We start from the raw sequence: 24,017 nt of genomic DNA on the forward strand, positions 1-24,017 counted from the left end.
GAATGGTCATCTCACTGGACCTCACCACAACTGCCTCTGTGCTAAGCAATTTTTCATTTAATAGAGATTTTTTTAAATAGAGATTTTATTTATTTGAGAGAGAGAGAGAGAGGAGATGGATAGCAACAGAGATAGTGAAAGAGAGCATGACTAGGAAGGAGGGGGAGAAGCTAAGCAATTTTTCATTTAATAGAGATTTTTTAAATAGAGATTTTATTTATTTGAGAGAGAGAGAGAGAGGAGATGGATTCCAATAGAGATAGCGAAAGAGAGCATGACTAGGAAGGAGGGGGAGAAGCTGAGCAGGGAGCCTCATGTGGGGCTGGGTCCCAGGACCCAGGATCATCCTGAGCCCAAGGCAGCCTCTTCCTCAGGATCCCCTGGGCATCCCTAGTCCTCTCTTCTGACAGTCCTCCCCGGGTCTACGGAGCAGCTCCCTACTCCTCCCTAACTAGTCTCACCCTTACATGTTACCCATGGTTCTGTCGCGGGGGTTGATTTTAGTTGGGTTTGCAGAGGTGGGCTTGGCAATGGCTCCTACCATGTTCTGTGTGGTGACACTTCAGGGCCTGGGCCACTCACTGGGTTCTGCGTTCTCTTCTTCCCTACAGCCTTACAGAAATTAGAATGTTTCAGAGTATCTAACATGCAAATCCAGAACTTGATATTCTTGTTTTCCTTCCTTTTTTTCCCCCAAGATTGTATTTATTTACTTGAGAGAGAGTGACAGAGAGAGAGTGCAAGCAAGCATAAGTGAGGGGAGTGTGGGCAAGCACCCCACAGAGCAGGAGCTGGATCCCAGGATTCTGCATAAAGCATTTCTGATGCACAAGTACCATGTCTTTTATTTAGGAAATGGTGGTGCTTGTTACAAGTTATGCAATATCCCTTTACCACAATGTTGAGAAATGTCCAGGAAACACACCCAGTGGAGATTTCCTCTAGTCTCTGGGTATATTCCCTCAAAGGTTTCCCAAAGTTAGAAGATTTGCTTATACTACAGATTTGTATGTGGAGGCTAGAGTTACTCGCCTACTTCTCATTTCAGCAAAGTCTTCCTTTTCTACTTATTTTCTTTTCTGTCCTTCCCTTCTTGCTCATGGGACTATTTTACTGGAAACTATTAATAATCCTCCCAAATTGCACTTTCAACTTTCCCCTAAAGAACAGAGGAAACAGACAACAGAAGTTGTGCACATATCAAACTGAAAGAGAAAAACTCGGAAAGTAGCAAAGAAACCTGAAATAAAGCATAAGACCTATTTCATGGCCTCAAGGGGGAAAGCGAACAGAAAACCTACCACTGAAGCTCTAGGAATTTCAGAGGCCCTCTCTGGCCCTCTCTGATATTATGAGAGGGAAACTAATCACCCCAGATAGGTCGTTGAGAGTTTTAGAGTATCAAAATTCATTTAATGTTGCACCATTCGCAGATGCTGATAAAGTTTATTTCTAGCAGTTATTAAAAGCCCAATGTAGGGATGCCTGGGTGGCTCAGTGGTTGGGCATCTGCCTTTGGCTCACGTTGTGATTCTGGGGTCTTGGGATCAAGTCCCACATTGGGCTCTCCGCAGGGAGCCTGTTTCTCCCTCTGCCTGTGTCTCTGCCTCTGTGTCTCTCATGAATAAATAAAATTTAGAAAAAATAAATAAGTAAAATCCCCAATTTTTTTTGACAAACTAAAGATATTGATTTTCTCAGGCTCAAACAGTCTTTTCGTTTTCCTTTTTTTCTTTTTCTTTTTTTTTTTTTTTAAAGACAACTTTCAAAGGAATGTGAACACTTTTGATAATTTTCCAAGGAGCAGTTAATTACAGTACCCTTTTAGGATGTAAAAGATTATCAGAAGACTCTTTTCTTTACCTTATTTTGTAGTTTTGTATGTTCTGGAGAGTTTCAAGAGTTTACACCAGAAGAAAACAGCTTTAATTTAGAATGGAAGTGCTTGGATGGGAAAGGATTGATCATGCTAATGATATTGTATATTGTTTATTCTTTCTTTCGCTCTCCCAAATATTTCCATCCATCTATTAACAAACAAAAGGTTTATTCCTGTTTGTTTAGTTTTGTTTCACTTTCTTTAAAAATCAGAGTACTTACTAATTGCTGTGGGAGTTTAAGTTACCCAGTCTAACAAAATGCCATCCAGAGTCTGAAACTATGTAACATCCATCCCTTTGAATAATCTACAATGTTTGCAACTCAGCTGCAATGTTTTTTTCAGGATCTAATCTTTCTTCAGAAGTTGAATGGCAAACAGCAGAAAATCTGTCATCTCAGAATTCTCCTTCCAGTGGAATGAGTCTAGGCTTTGTGTTTTAGATACATGTGAGCACAGTTCCAAAATCATCCATCTTGCTGAATAGCAGATGTGAGACCAGATAAGAGAATGTGTGATTCCGTGGTTTCCTTGTGCTCAATTTGTAATGATTCCACTATAAGCAAAAATAAGTAATGACAACGTTTTTTTCAGACTTTGCCTTGAATCAGAATCGGAGGGCTTGTGCCATGGCTGGGCCTTACCCTAGAGTTTCTGATTCGGTGGTCCTGGGGAAGCCCGAGAATTTGCACTCCTGAGTGCCCAGATGATGCTGATGCTACTTGGACAGAAACTGCACTTTGAGAACCGCTGTTCTAACTATAATGTTACAGCATGATAATCATACATGGCAATTTAGATGGATTTCTATTTTCCTCTCTGCATATGTAAGAGAAACTGAAAGATTAATGTGGGAATTTCACTTTTTGGTGAAGAACACATACAGAGAAAAATTATATTTTAAAAACCGACTATTCCCTATAACCTCAAAAGTGTAACATTGTATGTGTAAAACACCTGAGACAAACCAAGTCATCTTTTTCTCAGTGATTTGCTGCTACAGAACAACTCTGGTTTTGCCTTTGCAAACAGATGATGAGATTGATGTCAGATGGCTATTGCTGAAGCTGGATCCATTTGTACACAAAACCTGTCTAATCAGCAGTCCAGTTGGCCTATTTTACATCACAGTATTTAATTAATGGTCATCTGCCCTGGTGGCAGGATTAAATCAGTACTGCTCCTACACCCAAAGCAAATGTCTTTCTCTGGAAATTTTACCTTTGGAATTCAAACACAAATCAAATTCCCTGAGTCACTATTCGAAGAACAGGTGCAAGAGTGCCCCACAACATGTTTTTATTGGTTTTGCCTCACTTAAAAAAAAAGTTAAAGTATTTATGGCTTTTGAAGACCACCAGTCTTTTAATATTCCCTATGTGATATTTCACCTTTTTAAAAAGCCCACGTGTCAGAAAAGAGGAGCTCTGGAGCTCAAGCTCATATGCTATGAAGCAGCCGAGCAAAGACCGCACCACCAGAACTGAGCGGTGGGTGTGGCTGTGGGTGCAGACCCAGCAGAGGCTGGGCGACACCCTGTGTGCAGAAAGAAAAGCCCCACAGGGCACCAGGACAGTGCTCTCATGCCAGCACTGGCAATTGTTGCACAGAGGCTGATGCACAACAAGTGCCTAAATATTTTCCTTTCCAAACTTTTGGTGTCCTGTAAGATGCAGCCTGAGTCTAGAACAGCTTACAACCTCTAGTGCTTACACCTAGGTCTGTGTTAGCAAAGTAGTCTTAAGGGAAAATGAATCAACAATATTGCACTTGGTTATGATTGTCAAGCATGTTCTCTCTTTGACCTGCCTCATCTAGAATCTCCCCTTCACCTTCCACTGTAACTGCTGCTGCCAGGGAGAGGCAGAGAGAGTCAGGGAAGTGCTCTTAGCCTTCACTTCATTCTTTCTCTACAGTTTTGATCCCTCTAACTTCTTCCTTTTACCTCACCCCTTATTCTTCTAATATATAAAATGACTACAAAGCCATAAACTGGTTGCCCAACTGCACAGGAGAAACAGCGCTTTTATTTTATTTTTAAGATTTTATTTATTTATTTATTTATTTATTTATTTATTTATTTATTTATTCATTTATGAGAGAGAGAGTGAGATTGAGCAGGGGGAAGGGCAGAGGGAGAAGGACAAGTAGACTCCGTGCTGAGCGCAGAGCCCAACAAGAGGCTTTTTTTTTTTTTTTTAAAAAAAATTTTATTTGTTTATTCATGAGAGACACAGAGAGAGAGTCTAGAGAGGCAGAGACACCAGCAGAAGGAGAAGCAGGCTCTATGCAGGGAGCCTGACATAGGACTCCAGGATCACGCCCTGGGCCGAAAGGGGTGCTAAACCGCTGAGCCACCCAGGCTGCCCCCATCAAGAGGCTTGATCCCATGACCCTGGGATCATGACGACTGAAACCAAGTGTCAGATGCTTTGCTGACTGAACCATCCAAATGCCCCACAATCCTTTTATTTTATATCTATGACTAGAATAGATCTAGTCTTAATTATATTTTTCAGTTTATTCAGTCTTTCTTTTCTCATTTTTCTTTATTCTTTTTTCTCAGTCTCAAACTGAAGTGTCCTCAAGTTTTCCCACAAATTCGCAAGTTATTTTATTGTCCAATGGAGTGTGCTCAAAATAATTGAACTCTTAATGCTAGTCTCTCCAAAATATAAGTAAAAAAATGGTGATCTGCAAATATCATGTGCAAACTCCAACAAATATAGATTTTTAATATTATTATGATTTTGGATTATGAGTGACTGTTTTCCATGATAATAGATAACATAGTATATTGCCTCATTCTTTAGCAGGCTTTAAATTATTGACTGACTGATTGTCCTTTTGTCCTGTGAGTTTAATTATACAAAAACTGAAAGCTTATATTTTTATAATTGTTCTCAAGCCAATGGCTTACTTAGTAAATTGCATTATAACAAAGTTCTAAGGTTTGACAAAAGGATAAATTATTTTTCTTCACAATCTCCTAAGGCTATAGTTTTATAGTTATTTCTTTAAAGATTTTATTTGTTGATTTGAAAGAGTGAGAGAGAGCATGAGCGGGGAAGGGGCAGAGGGAGAGGGAGAAACAGACTCCCCACTGAGCAGAGAGACCAGTGAGGCTCCTGTTGAGGACCCTGGGATCATGACCTGAGTTGAGGACAGATGCTGAACTGACTGAGCCACCCAGGAGCCCTTATAGTAATTTCAAAACAATGTCTTTTGAGGGTGCTAAGACTAAAGGCCAGTGAGCAGATCAAGCTGAAAACAAAAATAACATGGATCCAATGAACTATTATTAATGAATAGCCAGTGGCCGCCAGACTCATATACTTGAGCTTGAAGTAAAAAACATAAAATGAGAAGTTCTCTTTCTGAAGCATTCATATCTCGAACCATGTAAACATCTCATAACAAATTTAACTTGTCTCCACAGTCTGCTACCTCATTCCAGCTTGACATGATGTCTAAACAGTGGCTGAAAAAGTAATTGTTCAGAAAAATGACCAGCCATGAAGTTCTATCCTGTTCTGAAAATGAAGCTAAGCAAATTCTGAAGAGGGGAATGTCCCTCAAGAGACTCACCTCCTCAGGGGACTCTCTAGATCTATCTCCCCTACTCCCTGCTTGGGGGACATGTTTCCCAGTATCATGGGAAAGAGGCTGTGATTTAGGCACAGAGAGTCAGACTAAGACTCTTTCAGGACAGGTCCCATACGTCCTCTCAAAGGTGAAGAAGAGAAGGGTCAGAATTGGCTGGAATTCTAACAGAAGCGATATCTTAGGGAATTGGGCTGCAAGTAAAGACTCGGGGGCTGCGGTTTTAGGCCAGGCTTCTCAAGTTCTGCTGGCTTAATTTGGAAGATAATGCTTATGGTAGCTGCTGTTCAGAATGGTGGCTTGTGGTTTTCATAACTTTGAATGTGACGTTTCAGAATGAGGTAGGATGGTGGTAACATATCAATACATATTTTACAGTGGAAATAAAAAGTGAAAGGAACATGAAATCTTGAGTGTTTGGGGTTGGAGGAACACTTAAGACATTCGTCAACTACTTATTATTGATTTAAATGTACCTTTTCATCCAAAAAAAAAAAAATCTTGTCTTCACTGTTTGATGGCCACTCCAAGAAGGGAAAATTAGAAAGTCTATTTTTTTCTTCTTCTGAGCTTTAGAATAGGAAAAGTGGGGCAGACTAGTGGTGAGGAGGAAGAAAAGGGACCAAGGAAAACTTAATCCTTCAAAGCATTTGTATTGTATTTTTATTGACTTAAAACACTGATTATGATAACTGAGAAATGTTGAGAGTGGAGAGGAAAGAGCATGTTTTATATATTCATTAGTAGAGAATTGCCACAAACACAACAGCTATGATGCCTGATCTTACAAAGGAAAGTGGCTGAAGATGTAGATTCTAGGGGGAGACACACATGAGGCACTGACCTTGGGGACACAGCTCATTGGGGTGCCAAAACTTCCATCATCAAGATAAATAATATAATACTAGCAAATTCCTTAAATTCTGTGCCTGAGGCAAGTGGCTCACTCCCCTCATCCTAGGTCCATTGATGGATTCTAAATGAATTTGACGATTCTTTTGTGAAGAGGGTTATAGAAAGCAGATTTCTCAGGGCAGGGGCCAGGGAGGCGTTCCTTAGTTGGCCTTTAATGTGTCATGGGGACATCTGGGATATACATGCCAAGTGTAAGTGATTCAATGAGATCTTTGAAAATGTAACCCAGAAATTCCATACTTGAAACAATCTAGTTAGAAAATGTAAGCTTAACTTTAAGGTGTGTATTGGGTTGAATGGTAGCCCTCAGAAAGATCTGTCCATGTTCATGACCCCTGAGACCTGTGATCTCAGGTCTTAGATGTGACCTTTCAAATGTGACCTTATTTGACAAAAACAAAACCCCCAAAAAAGTCTTTGCTGATATAATTAAAAATTAAATATCTGAGATAAGGAGATCACCTCGTGTTATGTTACCCGGGTGGGACCTGAATCCAACAGGTGGTGGGACCGGCGGGGGACACGCGGGGGGTGGGGGGGCAGGGGCCTCCCAGCCTGGGAAGCTTCAGACGCAAGGAACGGCTCCCCCCACCCCGCCCCGGGGTCTCCCGAGGCCTGCAGACTGACCCGCACCTTGATTCTGCACTTGGAGCTTCCAGAGCTGGGAGGGAATGAATGTGTGCTGCGGGGAGCCGTGGGGCTGGTGGTGGTGTTCACAGCCGCCGCGGGAAACGGTCCCCATACGATCCTCCGCAGAGGCATCGCAACGCGGGCGCTGGACCGCATCCCTGCGGAATGCTGCCCTCTTCGAGAGTAAACTGAGGCTCTGCCTTTAAGTAGGGTGACCAGGTAATTTATTGACCAAATCAGAATACTTTGGAGAAAAGGAGTACTATTCATCATGACGCCTGGACAGCGGGGACAAATCCTGGACAGACTGCCCTATGTGATCAAGGGCCTAAACTGTAAATTCCCAGCAAATTACTGGTCCCTGCTAAGTTTGTTATTGGAACTACAACATCACTTTAAGTATAGATGTTCAAGGAGTTCTAGTGTAGAGTGCAAACACTTCAGGGGTTTTTTGTTACATAGATCAACAGAAATGAGTACTGACTGGCCTTTGAAGCAAGGTTTTCTTTTGTGGTTTTATTTTTTAAAGATTATTTATTTGAGGGGGGACAGAAGGAAAGAAGCTCAAGCAGACCCCCGCTAAGCAGAGAGCAGGAAGCAGGGCCTGATCTCAGGACCTTGAGATCATGATCTGCACAGAAATCAAGAGTCAGACCCTGCTTCGCAGATTGAGCCACCCCGGTGGCCCTGAAGCAAGGGTTTATGTTGCAAAAATCACGGAGCAGATATGCTTACAAGAGCAGGGACTCGGACTCTAGAGAGCTGGAGGACCAGCACTGCCTGCCGTGGGACATTGGACCAGCTTTCCAGTGTCGTTGCAGGGGGTGTAATGGGTACGTTTGTGTGTTTGTCATTAGCAGCAGCCCTTTCTATTACGCCTGAGTTTCATGGTGTTTTGATTATTAAACAGCTAGAGGAGCTTAAGTATTTGGGCGAGAAAAGTAGAACCAAAAAAATCTATTTTTCTCATGTTAAGGGGTGTATAAAATCTTTAACTGAATCCACTTAGAGAAGAATTATCACTTCAAAATCATACAACAGTGTACCTTGGCTATAATGTTCATTAACCAATCAGATTTTTTTTAAGACTTTATTTATTTATTCATGAGAGAGACAAAGAGAGAGGCAGAGACACAGGCAGAGGAAGAAGCAGGTTCCATGCAGGGAACCTGATGTGGGATTTGATCTTGGGTCTCCAGGATCATGCCCTGGGCTGAAGGTGGTGCTAAATCGCTGAGCCACCCAGGCTGTCCCAATCAGTTTTTTTTTTTTTTAAACCAGTTTATGTTTTAGTTTAGAAATCTAACTTCATTATGACAACATACACTTTAAACTTTGATAATATGTTTGGTATTTCTCTGGTTTTAACTGTGTTATATATGCTGTAGCAATGCGAAAAAAATGTTTTTTCTATATTTCTAGGGTATATCAATGAAGCAATATCTAAGTTTCAGCTTTACAATAAAAAATATTTCTGGCACCAGCTATATGCTGGGCACTTTCTCACATGCTAGGGATGCAAAGATGTGAGTACCATCTCCACCTGTTCCACTTTCTGCCCTCTCTTCCCCATTCTGTACCCTGGAGACTGACCCTTACCGATGGCTCCCTTGCCTCCTGGCTTCCAGTCAGTGTTGGCTGCACCTGCGAAGTGGTGCTCATCTGTCAGCAGCTGTGTCCACTTGACTTTCTCTGGTTCTCACTCGAAAAGGATTCCAGTAACTGGTCAGCTCTAGGGCTGGTAAATATGGGGTTTGGGGGAGCTGGTGAGAGAAGGGAAGGGACGATACTATAGGATTTCTCTCATTTTCCTAAACTCTGCTCACAGTTTTGTAAATAGTCTGTTTGTTAAATTGACTCCAGATTACTAATATGAGAGGCTAAGATCCTAATTGAAGAAAGTGCGGACTCACCATGAAGGAGCTCACTTCTAGCTGGAGAGACAGACGTATAACAGCTAACTGTATCATAAAATAAAACTTTACAGTTAAAGGCCCATGCAAATTGATGTCAGAGCCCTGAGGAAAGAATGAGGATGTGTTCCCAGGAAAGACAGAGGCAAGGAGACACACAGAGTAGTCTTCACCCGGAGCATAGCACCTGAGCCATGGAGAGAGCAGAGGTGGTGGATTTCCTGGCATCTTTATGCCCTCACAACCTAAGAGATATTGGGCTGGTTCGTTAATGATCGTGACACAGACTCAGGAAGAAAGAGGAAAGTCCTGGAGATCCACTGTGGTGGGGTTTTCATGGTTACTATTATAGAATAATGATATGTGGTGAGATGAGCAATAAGCCCAAGCCCGAAAGCCTTCCAGTCCTAAACTTGTTGCTAGCTAACTGTATGAACAAAAGAGTGTTTCCTACCTAAGCTTCTCTCTGTTTCAGCTGCTTCCTCTACTAAGTGGAGAGGATAATTCCTGCCCTTCCTCTTAGAGGATTTCTGCGAGGCTCAAAATGAAATAGTGCTTGTAAGAATGTCATAGGACTAAAGCACTGTACAGATGTAGAACATGTAGGTGTAGGTAAGATGGAACAAGGTTAGCCATGAGTTGATGATAATTGAAGCTAGATGATAAGCACATAGGAGTTTATTACACATTCTACTTGTGTGTGTGTGTAGAACATTGTGTTGAGAAATAATTGACTTACAGAAAAGCTGCAAAAATAATACAGAAAATTTCTGTATACACTCCATCAGATTCCCCAAATGTTGATAATATACCCCTTGTGCTTTGTCATTCTCTGTATGTAATATGGATGAATGTGTATGTATTGGGTTATTAAATCATTTGAGAATAAGTTATAAACATGATGACATTTACTCCCATGAATGTGTATTTCCTACAAACAAATTCATCCTCTTTCATGCCCACAGTACAATTATCAAAATGAGGACATTAATGGCTATATAGTATTATAAATATTACATGTATGACACTTATACAGTATTATCTATGCTTCATAGCTCAGTCAAATGTCACCAAATGTTTCACTAACCTCTTTTATAGCTAAAGAAAAATAATTTTTGCTTTCTGGTCCAGTATCCAATCAAGGATCCAATCAAGGACCACACTTGCGTTTAGCAGATGTTTGTTTAATGTCTTTAATCCCTTTAAATCTGGATCAGTTCCTGTCTTGTCTCTCTCTCTTTTTTTTTTATCATCTTGCAGTGCAGCCCTTTATTTTGTAGAATGTCCCTCAGTCTAGGCTTGTCTGATGTTTCCTTATGATTAGATTCAGGGTGTACATTTTTGATGGGAAAGCCATGTTACAGAAACCCAGGTTCAGCTTCCCGTTGTTCTAAAGGCTAATACTCAAGAGATAGGTTTGGACTGGAAAGGAATATGAGCTTTATTCAGAGGCCAGCCACCTGGGAGAAGGTAGACTCTTGTCCAAAGGCCTATCCAAGGTTTCTGCCTGGCCCATGAATTTTTAAAGGGAGTGCAGTGGTCTGTGACATTTCTTGATCAGGGGCAGACTCAGTGATGTCAGCCTCAAGAGTTATCGTGGTGCTTGGAGATTGGGCGAGAAGGTCCGATTCCTTGTACCCAGGGCCTGTGCAGGAGTATTCTCTTGTTTCTTTAAAGGAGGGCAAGGCCTACAGATGTGCAAAGGGAGGCCAGTAAAGTCATTTTTCACCTTAAAAAAAGTGACCTTAAAAAATAAAAGAATTTTGATAAAAGACTGCTGGGCTGATCAGAAAGCTAAGGGGGCTTCAAACAGACTTCTTGGCCTCTATGGCCTGGAACATTCTGGTCTTTCATTCCTTAAGGCCTGCAAATCTCCAAGAAAGTAAATTAGTTCTGGTGAAGGGCCTTAAGTCAGCAAGCAAGAAGTATGCTAACTTAAAGCAAGGTAATAACCCTTAAGACCAGCTGGAAGGCTGTGACAACCACAGAAGGGATGTATCCTCTCAGAGTGTCCTATCAAGAGTCACACAATATCTGTTTGTCACATTATTTGTGACTAACTTTACTTGATTAAGGTTATTTAAGCCAGTAAAGCTACATTTTCTCTTTGTCATTAATAAACATCTTGTGAAGAGATCATTTACTTTCATATATTTTTAATTTATATTTTTATAATAGAAATAGGGACAGTGGGGGATCAAGAGTTTAGTTTTAGATAAATTAACTTGAGATATCAAATAGAAAATCAAATATATGAATATGAAGCTAAGAGTAGTGTTTTAAGGTAGTGTGGTATAATGAATCATTGAGTAGATTGAGGAGGAAATAGAAAAGGAAGTCAGGAGCTTTGTAGAATTTTTTATAAGTTTTGATTGTGAGAAAGCAAAATAATGGGGTTGGTAACTGTAGGGAATATAGGGTCAGGAAAGGATTTTTCTAAATTTTGGGAAATAGAAAAACATCCTGACATGCTGATAGGAATGATGCAGCAGGCACAGAGGGATTGGAGGGGGTAAGTGGCACAATGGAGAGAGGGGTTTTCAGAGGCAGTGAAGTCTCTGAGCATAGTTATCCTCAAGTCAGGAAGCTGGGTTCCCATCCCAGTTCTGCCACTCTCCAGCTGTGATGCTTGGGTAAGGAAATCAAACCCTTAGTACCTCAATTAATCCATTTGAAAAGTAGGAGTGTTAATGAGAGTGAAGTAAGATGATATTTATAAAAAACGTAGCACAGTGTCTGTGAAGTGAGTGCTATGTACATGCAAAGTTAAACATGATCTTGAACTCACAGTCATTTAATACCTTAGAATTGTTTTCTCTCTGAGCTGAATTCTGGGGTATTTCCTCAGAACCCTTCTGCTCTTCAATTACATCTAATTTGTTATTTAATCCAGACTTTGAAATTTTAACTTCAATAACTGTATCTTTCATTTTTAGTTCTCTTTAGATTCCCCTTTCTTCAGATAGTGTCTTGATCTTTAAAATGGTTTCTATTTCCTGTTTTAACTTTTAAATTATTTAAACATAATTATTATATAGTCCCTTTCCAATATTTCAATTTGGTAGGGAGCACATGTTTTCCTATATATTTATATGTGCTGACTTTCTCTTATGGTGATTCATTTTCTTTTGTGGTTTGTAACTTCTATTTGTGAGTTCATTTTTGACTGAAGTTGTTTGTTTCTCTGGGTGTCCCATGAGACTTATTTTGCATTTTCTTTTGCCAATTGTTCTATGGGCTTCAGTGACCTGGGAACCATTTTTATATTAATTTTGCAGCTTATTATCCCACAGATTAGGGCTCTATACTTACTGGAATTTCTTTCTTTTTTTTTTTTTTACTTACTGGGATTTCATAACAGGATTTGTTGTCCATTTATTTGATTTTTATTTTAAAATCAGAAGCCTTTCCAGAACAGCTAATACTAGAATTTTCTGGAATGTCTTTCCAGGGACTTAGCTACAGAAAGCTTTTCCCAGTTTCAGTTCTCTATTTTGCAGTCTTAAGACCACATCAAAATACCCTTCTTGGGGCATTAAAACCTCAGTCTTTTGGACCTGAATCCAGGGATGATGTGCCCCCTGGGCTGCCAGAGGCAGTTTGTAAGCCTATCACTCTGCCTGAGACATTTCTTGCTGTTACCAATAACAGTAGAAAGTCCATTTGTTCTTTCAATCTTGGCTATGTGTTTACACACTTCTTTTGTTATATTTTATGTGTTTGTAGAAGGGATATAACTTGTTTTAGACCAAATGACCCTTTTGTAGGAACCAGAACTCTGCCACTTAATAGATATAGATATGTAGATATTATAAAGAGACCTAGCAGGAGGATTTTCCTGAATAATATGCAAGCCATTTTTTTCTCTATAGATTCTTCGAACTCAGCTCCTGGGGTAAGCTAGATCAAGGATCCAGAGCTGGGTACCAGGAATGCATCTTATCGGGCCTCTTGTAGAATCGCTTTTCTCAAATTACAATTTGACATGACATTCTCACCTTATATAGGCATATTTTATCAGAAACAGCCCTGTGAAACCCATCATTGCCTTTGCTATAAAGATATTGCTGAAAAGAGCAAATTCTGCCTTCTGTATTCCTCCTGAGTAACTGGATTGGTTTTCTTTGGTGGAAACTCTGAATTGAGTAACTGCTAGTGTTGACCTCTTTGAATGGACAATAAGAAAGCTTAAAGCCAAGTTTGTAGCCAACTTCTAATAAGAGTATAAGGTTCTTGGCATGCATTATTGGATTCCAACCTTGCTCTTGGCTCCATCTTATTTAACTATGCCTATTTTTTCTCTTTCAGTCTTATATATTTGAAATGTACTTTATCTTGTTACATTGTATTTATCTCTGTAAACTATTTTACATTTTTGACAGGGTAGGGTGGATGATGTGTGTCTATGAATGACTAACATTAATGTGTAAGGTACCAAGCTAGTTGAATAACACAGTAAATTGACCTCTATGAGTTTCTATTAAGGGCAGGAAATAATTTATAATCCAAGGGCAAAAGAATGAAGATATCACAAAATAATAGACAACTGTTAAAAATTAAAGTTGAGGAATATTTATAGGAATGGGACACACACAACAACAAAGTATTTATCTAATGCTCCCCCTCTCATGTATCCAATAAGAGCAATGCAATAATAAATCAGTAATAATTATCTCCTTTAGTAGGAATCTACTTCATCTTATTTTATTATTTATGTATTCTTTATTTTCCAAAATATTGATTATAAACATATATTTCCATTATAATTATATAATGGAAAAGCAGATGAATACCACTGTATCTGTCAGGGCTGCAAGAGGAAACAACATTCACTCCAAATGGTTTAAATAAAGAGAATTGAATGGTGGATATTCTAAAGAGGCATGTGCTGTTTAAAGAATGAGCAAAGATTATTCGGGCTTCCCAAAAATAGTAACTCCCCCCGCCACCTAGGGTATTGGAAGGGTACGAGAGAAAAGAAATAAAACAGTGGCTTGGGGCCAGAGGCTATTCCACCAGAACTGTAGTCATAGAGAAACATGAACATTTACAGAGATACAGTGCCAAAGCAGAGAGGCAGGAGGAAGGAAGTATTCAGATCTCTCTCCTTTGCCCACTGTGATGGTCAATTTTGGGTCAACTTGACTGAGCCACAGTGTGCCCAGATATGTGATCAAGCATTATTGTAGGTGTTTCTGAGGGTGTTTGGGGATAAGCATAACCTTTAAATTGGTAGATCGAGTAGATTACCCTCCAGAATGTGGGTGAACTTCATCCAATCAATTGAAGGCCTGAAAAGAACAAAAAAACTGCCTGTCCCCCAAGTAAGAGAGAATCTTTCCTTTCTGACTGCCTTTGACTTTTTCCTACTTTTGCACTTCTCTGAAACATGAAGTTTTTCTGGATCTCAAGCCTGCCAATCCTTGGGAGGGAACCCCATACCATTGGCTCTCCTGGGTCAGCAGCTTCCTGAGTGACCCTACAGATCTTGGAGCTTGTTAGCCTCCAGATTACTGTGTGCCCATTAATTATAATACACCTATAAATTATGCACACATGCACACACATCTAGTTGGTTCTGTTTGTTTGGAGAACCCTAATATCTGACTAGTACACACTCTGAACTCCTATTGGTGCTTTCCATTGGCCAAAACCAGCCAGCAGAGGACCTGGATGATGTCCTGGGGCTCAGAGCAATGCAGAAGACAGTGGCTGAGTCCCAGGGTTGTGCATGCTGAGGGGGTGGTGGAGGTCAGGGGTGTGAACAAATGGAGACAAACAAAATGCTATGGTAGTTGAGAGAAGGGAGAGATTGGAACCAATGGGGAAAATTTTATATAGAGCTATTTATCTGTGGATAAAATGGGATTATGACAAAATTATGTAATAGCTATAAAGTTCTGTAATATGCCAGCTCTTATGAAGATTAAGCTGCATAGTACTACACACCACAGGATGATACTACGTACCCAATAAAAATTGTAATAGCATTGGGGCTCCTGGGTGACTCAGTTGCTTAGTAGGTTGAGCGTCTGACCCTTGGTTCAGCTCAGGTCATGATCTCATGAGTTGTGGGACTGAGCCATCTGGGGCTCTTCACTCAGTGGGGAGTCTGCTTGAAGATTCTCTCCCTCTACTGCCCCACTCACATGTGTGCTCTCCTTTCTTCTCTGTCTCTGTCTCTCTCTCTCTAAATAAATAAATAAATCTTAGAAAAAAATTATAGTAGCACTTGTCATGTGCCAGACCCTATGCTAAACTCTTTACATGAGAAATTGGATATTTCCTTTTTAAATGTTAAATAATGAGGCAGAAAAATGAACCCCTTTACAGAGGCCTAGACATGTAAAATGCAGCAGATGGTTGGAGGAATGATTGCAGTTTGCTCAGGCACTCTGCCAATAAGAAGTCCTACGGCTTGAGGAGACCATGATGCCATTTTGGGTTTCATGTTCATTCAATGCAATCCTAGTTATGGCCAGAACAACACTGACCTGTAGTCCAGCCAGAGCCACATCATGTATAAAAACAACCTCAAATGCCCAAAACTTCACATCAGGAATGGTTTATGTTCTTGCAAGAGGAGAGTAAGCTCTTTCCATTTAGGGGACCTGTAGTAATCTCCCCTGGCTGTGGCCCATGCCCAAACCTAGAAAGTAAGTAAAACAAGAAGAAAGCTCAGAAGGGCATACGAGGAAACAAATCAGTTGTCAGTCATGGAAAGGAGTGGGGAGGTGTTCCACTTTCTGCTGATGTGAAATTCTATCTCTTCTAGTTTTGTCAGTGTCGTGCCCAGCCTTTGGAAGAATGAAGGTGGGGATGGTCCTGCTGTCAGATAACTGTAGGTCCTTTAATAGGAAGAGAAAAAAGCAAAAGTGAAAGGAAGCCAAGCGAAATGGATCAGATCATTCTCTGCAAAGTATTAAAGCCTGTGGCAAAGCCAGGGAGGCTTCTCCTCATTGTCCCTAGGACTTTTCTGGGCAGAGCATTTTGAAGGTCAGCCTGACGTAGAGCCTGACATCAATCTGACTCCTATCTGCCCTGAAATGGTTCTTGTCACTGACAGATCAGACAGGAATGTTGGGGCTTGTTCAGGGTTCTCTAGGCACCAGTTAAGAACATCCAGTTTGGGAGCATCTGGGTGGCTCTGTCGGTGAAGCATCTGCCCTCGGTTCAGGTCATGATCTCAGGGATGGAGTCCTGCTCAGTGGGGAGTGTGCTTCTCCCTCCCTCTACCCCTCCCTCCACTTGTGCTCTCTCTCTCAAATAAATAGATAAAATCTTTATATAAAAAAAAAAGAACATTCAGTTTATTTATTTTTAAAGATTTTATTTATTTATTCATGACAGACACACACACACACACACACACACACACACACACACACACAAAGAGGCAGGGACATAGGCAGAGGGCGAAGCAGGCTCCATGCAGGGAGCCTGACATGGGACTCAATCCCAGGTCTCCAGGATCACAGTCCTGGGCTGAAGGCAATGCTAAACCACTGAGCCACCTGGGCTGCCCAAGAACATTCAGTTTAATTGCTCACATGACAAAAGACACTATATTCCAGCCTGAGCTTTGACTGGATATTTTGGGAGCCATGATTATTGACATAACCTGAGTTAAAGTGCCTAGTGAGTGACTGGATCTTAAAGAGCAAAAGGCCAAACGTGTGACACTGAAATGAAACAGGATCAGGATCTATGAATAAAAGAAGACAGCCAACAGCCCAGACATTGACAAGTCCCGCATAGCTTCAAGATTAATCTGCTCTGGCTACCCAGGACCTGAGGCTGGTACTGCAGGTTGGGCATAGGGGAAGGATCTTCCATTCTCAAAGAACTTCATGTCACAGGTCTGGGAGCCAGGGAGTATGGGTTCTAGTCCGAACCCTGTCTCTAAGTTTTCCTATGTCTTATGGTGAAATGGCTTCTCTGGCCTCAGCCTCTTCATAATTAAAATGGTAGAGTTGTTTGTGTAAGAAGGCTTCTAAGGGCTTTCCCTGTAGGGGAAATAGCTCAGTAGTATACCCGTGAGTTCCAGAACCTAAGGTAGTGGCACCTAAAACATGGGTTTCTAGTCTTTGTGCAGCTTCTGATAAACTTCAAAGGAAAAACAATCTCAGCTCCAGAACCTGGCACAGGATGTCCATACTGCCAGGGGCATCTTGGATTCTGACCTCTAGCTGTGATCCAAGAGAGCTTGTCAAATGGCAAATTGTCACTAGCTTATTTTATGTCGTGGCGGGCATTATTAACGAATCATATTATTTTCCTAAAACCCTTCTCAACTCAGAGCTTCAAGCAAACACTACTAATAGATTAGGGTAGGCTTGCTAGATGAAACTTATTTGCTATCTCTGCTCTCATCTTTCCTTCTAGTTTGACATTCTTCATTGGATAACATCAAGATTAATTGGCTTGCATGGGAAATTCAGCTATTGTATGAGATGACTACATTTGAATTAGGGCTTTAAGTAATTGAACTCTATAGACAACAGTCTTTGTATTTAAGTATTACATTAGTGAAGACATTTGTTCTCATAATTTAGCACTGTGTAAACAAAGATGCGGTTACCATAGAATCATGGCATGTGAAGAAAAGAAACCGTAAACATGTGTCTGGACATCCTTTTGTCCCTTGGAAGAAACACAGTGCAGTTATCATAACACATTCAGTGACAATATTGCTTTATCTATGCTGAGTAATAGTATTACATGAATTAATTTAATTCATTTGATTTAATTTAGATTGTTGTCTACCAAGCTAAGTTTTTCATCCTTTTCTTGTATATATACATAGCAATTATTAAAAGGTAGCTATCATATCCATTTCCAAATGTCACAAGTGGGTTAAAAATTCTTTGGGCTGGGCCCCAGGTGGCTCAGCGGTGTAGCGCCTGCCTTTGGCCCAGGGTGTGATCCTGAAGACCTGGGATCAAGTCCCCTGTCGGGCTCCCTGCATAGAGCCTGCTTCTCCCTCTGCCTGTGTCTCTGCCTCTCTCTCTCTCCCTGTGTCTCTCATGGATAAATAAATAAAATCTTTAAAAAAAAATGTGTGTGTGTGTGGGGGGGGTTTGCATTACATCATCTACTCTGATGTTTGATGCTCTTCCCAGAATCATTTCCAAGTTATCTACATTATGTTAAGTAGCGAAATACACTTGGGAAGTTTTTCCTTTGTCAACATAGAAAGTTTGTGTAGGTTCTTTGAATTTTGTGTGATAAAACTGGTGTTTAGCTTTTCATATTCTTCACTCATTCAAAGATAGTTTCTTCCATAACTCACAGTGAGGACCAGAGAAGACCAGAAGTAAGGAGCTTAGTTGAGGAAGTGTGAGTTATCAGAACAAGCCAGGAGGAGACATATTTGCATTAAGATGCAGCAGACCATCTGGGAGAAATCAAGACCAGTAACATATATGACAGGGCTTCTCCACTCTGATGAATGCATCTGAATAAAAGGGGGCACATGGTGTCCCTATCTGGGTCAAGAGCACAGTGGGTGAGCATCAAAAGTACCTTAACCAAACAGAGAATTGAGGTACCTGTCCATGTCCTGGAACACTGGTCCAAGGCTGACATAGGGTAGAGGCTGACTCATAGTGAAGCTAATAAAACTTATGCTGTAGGGCCCCTAGCTTCTATGAACCACTTCCAAGAGGCCCTGGGAGGGGCCTTAGCAATGTGTTTACACAGTCAGATGTTCTTTTTAAAATATGCTCGCAGAAAGGAAAAGAAAAGATATTTTGTTTTTAAATTTTTATTTATTTTAGAGAGAGAGAGAGAGAGTCAGAGGAGCGGCAGAGGGAGAAGAGAATATTAAGCAAACTCTGTACTGAGCATGAGCCCAATGCATGACCCAAAGATCGTGACCCTGAGATCACAACCTGAGCTGAAACCAAGTCAAACTCCCAACCAACTGCATCACATAGGTGCCCCAAGAAAAGATATTTTAAGCACTGTTGGTCAAGATTTCAGTCTCTGTTTGTCTCTGTCCTTTATCTCATATTGGGTGTTTTAATAAGCTCATGTCCATTGTCTAGTTGGGTCTTTTGCCTGAATTTTTTGAACTAGTCATTTGGTTTTTGGTGTTGAGTTGTGTAAGTCCTTTGTATATTTTGGATAATAATGCCTTATTACATATATCATTTGTAAATATCTTCTCCCGTTTAGTTGTCTTTTTGTTTTGTTGATGGGTTCCTTTGCCGTGTAAAAGCTTTTTATTTTGTTTAGTCCCGACACTTTGTTTTTACTTTTGTTTCCTTCATCTGAGGAGACAGATCCATAAGTATGTTATCAAGACCAATGTTGACAACATTATTGCCTATGAGTTTTTTTAAGGAGTTTTATGATTTCAGGTGTTACATTTAGGTCTTCAATCAATTTTGAATTCATTTTTGTGTACAGTGTAAGAAACTTATTCAGTTACATTCTTCTGCATGTAGCTGTCAAATTTTCCTGACATCATTTATTGAAAAGACTGTCTTTTCTCCATTATATATTCTTGCCCCCTTTGTCCTAAATTAATTGAGATAGGGTATTTCTAGGCTCTATCCTGTTCTATTGATCTGTTTGTTTTTGTGCCAGTATCATGCTGTTTTGATTACTAAAGTTTTGTAATATAACTTGAAGTCCAGAATTGTGAAACCACTAGCTTTATTTTTCTTTCTCAAGATTGCTTTGGCTACTTGGGGTCTTTTGTGGTCCCATATAAATTTTAGGATTATTTTGTTCTAGTTCTGTGAAAAATTCTATTGGTATTTTGATGAGGATTGCATTGAATCTGTGGATTGCTTTGGATACTATGGACACTTTAATAATATTAATTGTCTCAATCCATGAGCATGGTATACCTTTTCATTTGTTTGTGTCTTCTTCAATTTCTCTCATTAATGCCTTATAGTTTTGAGTATAGGTCTTTCACCTCCTTGGTTAAATTTATTCTGAGTGATCTTACTTTTTTATGATTTTAAAAAAATATTTATTTATTCAGAGAGAGAGAGAGAGAAAGAGAGGTAGAGACACAGGCAGAGGGAGAAGCAGGCTCCGTGCAGGGAGCCCGATGTGGGGCTCCATCCAGGGTCTCCAGGATCACACCCTGGGCTGCAGGCAGCGCTAAACCACTGCACCACCAGGGCTGCCCACAATCTTACATTTTATGATACAATCCCAAATAAATGGGATTTTTTTCTTAATTTCTCCTTCTTTTACTTCATTATTAGTGTATAGAAATGCAACTGATTTCTGTAGATTAATTTTTTATCTTGCAACTAAATTCATTTATTAGTTCTAAAACTATTTTGGTGGAGTCTTTAGTTTTCTACATCATATCATCTGCAAATAGTGACGGTTTACTTCTTCCTTACCAATTTGGATGCCTTTTATGTCTTTTTCTTGACTGAATGCTGCAGTTCGGACTTCCACTACTTGGATTGAAGAAAAGTGGTGAGAGTGGACATCCTTATCTTATTCCTTATCTTATTCCTTATCTTAGAGGAAAAGCTTTCAGTTTTTTTACCATTAAATATAATGTTAATTGTGGGTTTTTCATAAATGGCCTTTATTTTGTTGAGGTAGGTTGTCTTTGAACCCACTTTGTTGAGAGTTTTTATCATGGACATATGTTGTATTTTATCAGATGATTTTTCTTTATCTATTGAAATAATCATATTTTTTTATCCTTCCTCTTGTTAATGTGATATATCACATTGATTTATCTGTGAATATTGAATGACTCTTTAATATACTGTGGAATTTAGTTTGCTAATATTTTATTGAGAATTTTGTGTTCATGTTCATCAGAGATGTTGGCTGGTAGTTTTCTATTTTTATAGTGTCTGTCTGATTTTGGTATCAGAGTAATGCTTGGCCTCAGTGAATGGATTTGAAAATGTTTCTTCCTCTTCTATTTTTTAGAATAGTTTAAGAATAGTTTTTTTTTTTTTTTTAATGAATAGGTATTTTTTGAATGTTTGGTAGAATTCACTTGTGAAGCCATCTGGTCTATTTGTTTTGTGGTGAGTTTTTTGATTAGCAATTCAGTTTTAATACTAGTAGTCTGTCTGTTCAAATTTTCTATTTCTTCTTGATTCAGTTTTGGAGGCTTGTATGATTATAGGCATTTATCCATTTCTTCTAGATTGTTCCACTTATTGGCATATAATTTTCAAATATTTTCTTGTAACTATTTGTATTTCTGTAGTGTTGGTTATTAGTTCTCCTCCTTCATTTCTGATTATTTATTTATTTCATTTATTTGAGTGTTCTTTTTCTTGAGTCTGGCTAAAGGTTTGTCAATTTTGTTTATCTTTTCAAAGATTAAAAAGAGTTTTAAAAGATCTTGGTTTCATTGCTATTATTATTTTATAATCTTTTTTTTTAGGTTTTATTTATTCATGATAAAGAGAGAGAGAGAGAGAGAGAGAGAGAGAGAGAGAGACAAAGACACAGGCAGAGGGAGAAGCAGGCTCCATGCCGGGAGCCCTACACGGACCCGATCCCGGGACTCCAGGATCATGCTCTGGGACAAAGGCAGGCGCTGAACCACTGAGCCACCCAGGGATCCCCGCTACTGTTATTTTAATCTCTATTTCATTTATTTCTGCCCTAATCTTTATTATTTTCTTCTTTCTAACAATTTTGGGATTTATTTGCTCTTCTTTTTCTTGCTCCTTTAGGTGTGAAATTAGGTTGCTTATTTGAGATTTTTCTTATTTCTTGAGGTAGGTCTATGTATCTATAAACTTTTTTCTCAGAGCTGCTTTTGCTATGTCCCAAAGATTTTGGATCATAACATTTTCATTTTGACTTGTCACCATATATTTTTCAATTTCCTCTTTGATTTCTTCACTGGCCCATTTTGTTTATTTTTTTAGGTGAAAGATTATCCTGATGTTGCAATGAGAAGTGCAATGAGAAGTTTTCTTCAAAAACACTGGAACTTTCATGGAAATAATTAAGCTGATTATTGGATTTGATGCATTTTTGTGTGATCAACTAACAATTTTTAAAAAATGACTTGCTTATGCAAAATAATTTACATAACATTAGTCAAAATAACTGGAAATCCTTTACAAAATGAGTTGCAAAATCAAATAAATAAACCAGAAACAAATACTACTCCATAACTGTAAATTCTTCATAGGGTATAGCAAATGCTTTATCAGTTGGTGATTATTGTGCATTAGTCTTATAACAGAAAAACCTATGCATAATTTTAACTTTGTTACCAAATTAAAACCATTTATCTGTGACTTTATTCAGAAAAGTAAAAGAAATGGTCATCCTATGACAATATATGAAGGAGGCTACAAAGGGCAACAAGCACCCTTTCAAATATTAATAATTATGTAGGGCATATGACATACACAGCTCATTCCTTAATCACTTTAGAGAAAAAGCTGCCCCAATAGTACTGGTTACTATAGTATTTTTTTAATTTAATTTTTTTTTAATTTTTTGGTTACTGTAGTATTTTCACAATAGTTAATAAGTCTGCTTTTCAGGCTTGTCTAGTACAGTACTACCCAATAGAAATATAATATGAGCCATATTAAAATTTTCTAGTAATCACAGTAAAACAAGTAAAAAGAAATAGTTGAATTATATTTTAATCATGCTTTATTTAACCCTATGGACGTTACTATGCAATCAATAAAAATACATTTAAATATTTAAAGAATTTTTTGTGTACTAAATCTTTGAAATCTGGTATGTACTTTATGTCGCAGCACCCATATGACTAGCCACATTTCAGGTGTTCCATAGCCACATGTGGCTGGTGGTTACTACATTGGATAGTGTAGGTATAGTAGTTTGTGTATTTTAAACATATATGACTACTCATATTTTTCTTTAAAGGGACTAAATACAATTAAACAGTTTGTCTATTATAAAGTATTCAAACCTTGCAACAGGGGTGCAAACTAATAACAAGTTAAAGTTAACTGCAGGGCTAGATCAGATAGGGCTGGCCTCTGGGACTAAACCTCTCCCAGGTGATCAGCAGGGCCTTCACAAGAGTAACCAGGCAGGTCCAGCACCGGCTGGGCCACCAGTTAAAGCTGGTGACCAAGCAGCCAAGTCACAGGACCTCAGAGGGGTATGCTGGGCAAAGCTTACAGGCTATGGAGGAGACACCCAAGGCTTAAGGGTGACAGAAGGGGACCCCGGGGGAGTAACAAATGATTTACCTTCTTGAATGCCAGTGAGGGTGTGCCAGGGCCCTGGAACTTTGTATAAATATGACAACTCATTAAGCCTCAGAACAATCTACAGTTAGGCATTATTATCCTGAATTTACAGGTAACACCAGTAGAGCTGAGAAAGGTGGACAATTTGTCTGACATCACACGGTAGAGAGTGGAGTCTGAATGTGAATGCAGGTCTGTGTTGTTTCAAAGCCTCTGCATGCCACACTGCCAGTCCCTGTCAGAAAGAATGTTATTCCAAAAATGGAGGTCTCAGGAATCAAAAACATGAAAATTACTTTTACACCCTGATTACCTTATCTCCAGTTCTGGCATTGCCTAAAAAGTCAAGACTTTTCGTACTATTACCACAGCATCTTCCATAAAAAATAGCCTGGAAAAACAAAGATTACCCGCTGGCAAGATGTAAAGCAGTGCAACAGCAGCTGCTTAGAGATTGCAGCTTACGTTGTGGTTTCTAGAAATGTATTATGTCGTGTGAACAGAGAGCACCTATGTTGCTCAGTATTTCTAAATTCCATTTGAACTAGTACAACTCAAGTATTTTCCTCTGACTGTTTCCCAGAGCTCTTCTGAAAAACTGGATGAAGTTTACTCCTTCTTACCTTTTCTCTCTCACAGATGTAACTTTTAGCAGGAAAGTTCTTCTAAAGGAAGAGAGTGTAAAAGCCTATGAGGTGAATCTCAATCTGAATGAGCATCCTCTAAGTAATTGAAAGCTGATCGCCTCCTCCTAAACCCTTTAGTTTCTGGTTTCTGCCTTAGGAGTGCGCGCGGTTTAGGTGTGAGCTGAGGGCTAAGGTGGCTTGGAAGGCAACCTAGATGACTGTTGCTTTGAGCTCTTCACTTATTGACAGTATG

The 24,017-nt window shown here is 39.5% G+C and overlaps 1 long non-coding RNA gene across 1 annotated transcript in view; it reads left to right on the forward strand.

Annotated features, from left to right (window-relative positions):
• The window catches only part of LOC121489016, a 36,174-nt gene extending 14,109 nt beyond the window's left edge, over positions 1 to 22,065 (forward strand). The window contains exon 2 of the long non-coding RNA XR_005987237.1: positions 21,822 to 22,065. This is a non-coding gene — a long non-coding RNA (uncharacterized LOC121489016). The remainder of the gene's footprint in view (positions 1 to 21,821) is intronic.
• The last annotated feature ends 1,952 nt before the right edge of the window (positions 22,066 to 24,017 follow it).

The sequence above is a fragment of the Vulpes lagopus genome, chromosome 4 (assembly GCF_018345385.1).
Source record: "Vulpes lagopus strain Blue_001 chromosome 4, ASM1834538v1, whole genome shotgun sequence".
NCBI classification, from domain to species: Eukaryota; Metazoa; Chordata; class Mammalia; order Carnivora; family Canidae; genus Vulpes; species Vulpes lagopus.